We start from the raw sequence: 2500 nt of genomic DNA, 5'->3' as shown, positions 1-2500 counted from the left end.
TATCGAAGTGGATTTTTCTACAAAATTTTGCCAGGAACAACTCTTTTGTTGCCGTGGTTTCTTTTACGTGTGCTAAGTGCATGCTAGCACACGGGACCTCGGTTTATCGTCTCATCTGAATGACTAAGCGTCCAGACCACCACTCACGGTCTAGTGGAGGGGGTGGGGGGAGAAAATATCGGTGGCTGAGCCGTGATTTGGATCAGTGCGCTCAGATTTTCTCTCTTCCTAGGCGGACGCGTTACCTCTGGGGCATCACTCCACATGTAAGTGGAGCAGTGACCAAGCGGTGACTCACGTGAATAGGAAACGAGTGTCCACAAGTTCGAGTCCCGACTTTGGAAGAGGTCTGAACAAGTGTTATAGATATGGAAAGGTAGCAGACTGTCTTTATCTATACAAAAAACAACAACAAAAACAACAACAAATCTTTATCTCTAGCAGTTCAAATTATATTACGTAATGTTACCCTATCATAATGACCTAACAAAAATTGGGCTCATAATATATTCCCATTCAAAAGCAATAGACAGTTTCATTAAAAAAAAAAAAAAAAAATGGCTAGATGCATAATAAAGAAAATATACAAACATGCAAATATGATGGCACTCACTTGAAAGACACTTTCTTATTCTTTATCACAATCGTGTAACAGATAGGCCCTGTCATATCTGTAATGTTTTGGGATGGAAGGGAAAAACAACGATACCTGAAATTCATACATCTTGAAAAGGATCAACTCTAATTGCTTTTGAACACATAACAGAGTGCAAGTAACTCAGCACAGATTCAAGTAAATCAGCGCAGATTCAAGTAAATCAGCGCAGATTCAAGTAAATCAGCACAGATTCAAGTAAATCAGCACAGATTTTGTAAAGCTTGACGGGGGGGGGGGGGGGGGGATAACAACCAGAATCAATCACCGAATCTCAGAATCAGTCAAAGAATCTATCAACCAATCAATAACGAAAAAAAATAAAATAGATAAAGAAATAGATAAATAAAAAATAAACTTATCTGTGAATCATCCAACCAAGCAATCTGTCGATTAGCCATGTCAATTGAAACAGTGGTGACAAATGTACTTACCCACCTACTGGTACCTTCAGAGTCTTTAATTATGAAACCAAGCAAACAGACGAACAGTATTTCCACCAATTGATCCATTCTTCATTGGAAAAAAAAAACCCAAAAAAAACAAAAAACAAACCACAAACAAAACAAAAAAAACAACAAAACAACAGCACAAAAAACACAAAAAAACCCAACAGAACACACATACAACACAAACACAAAAGCTAACACACAAACAAAATAAAACATCTTTGAAAAAAAAGAAAAGAAAAGAAAAAAAAGAGACAATCATTCCAAACACGAAAGAATTAACCTAAAGCGACAAAATAATTATTACAAAAGTCAAACCAGTCCCCACATGAACAAAAGTCGACACATTTCAAATGTACACCAAAACCTAAATGAGGAGTTTGAATTATACTCCCTGTTTGGTGATAGTATACTTAACATGTCATACTGATGCAAACTAGGCCTGTCCGTTTGCTGTGTTTGTCCTCATTTCGCGGCGAACTCAGTAATAAGACGCCCAGCCATGTCTGCTTTGCCCTAGCCCATCAAACGGCGTTCACGACTACAAGCAATGACTCATTCCGTGGCCATCAAGAAACACCACATGTGAGCCATGGCAGAGATCAACGAGACGGACGGGCGGGCATTTGAGTTTGACATGGTAAGTATATATCACCAAACAGAGAATATGATTCAAATTTCTCATTTTTGGTGTCATATACTGTACCATGTCAATCTGATGCAGAATTTAACACAAATGGAAGAAAGCAAACACCGGTGTCACTAAAACTCGAAAAGACGCGAAAAAACACGAAAAGACTCGAAAAGACGCGAAAAGACACGAAAAGACTCGAAAAGACGCGAAAAGACACGAAAAGACATATGAAAAAAATGTGAAAACGCGAAAAGACACCCGAAAAGAATGTGAAAATGCGAAAAGACAGACTAGATATTCCAGGACTTTTCATGTCTTTTCACATTCTTTTCCGGTGTATTTTCGTGTCTTTTCGTGTCTTTTCGCGTCTTTTCGTGTCTTTTCGCGTCTTTTCGTGTCTTTTCGCATTTTAGTATGACCCAGCAACACCCACTGTTTGTTTTCTTGCACAGGGAGCCTTTGTAACAGTAACTGCTGTGTTAAATACAAAAAAAGGGTCTACAAACCCAAAGGCAGTTCACCCTTACTAACTGCCAAGGCTGACTGCCCATGAAGCAGAGGCAAATATGGCGGATCCTTTTGTTGCGTTGGTTTTGTTAAGGGGAAAACAAGCGTTTTGCTGTGAGAACGTGTCTTCAATAAGGTCCTTGATAGTTGGATGGTTTTTTCCGTTTTTTGTTGTTGTTTTTTTTCCCATTCGTGGGCTGCAACTCCCACGTTCACTCGTATACACGCGAGTGGGCTTTTACGTGTATGACCGTT

The sequence above is a fragment of the Babylonia areolata genome, chromosome 21, assembly GCF_041734735.1.
Source record: "Babylonia areolata isolate BAREFJ2019XMU chromosome 21, ASM4173473v1, whole genome shotgun sequence".
Taxonomy (NCBI): domain Eukaryota; kingdom Metazoa; phylum Mollusca; class Gastropoda; order Neogastropoda; family Buccinidae; genus Babylonia; species Babylonia areolata.
The sequence above is the reverse complement of the archived record's forward strand: the minus strand, read 5'-3'. Positions refer to the sequence as shown.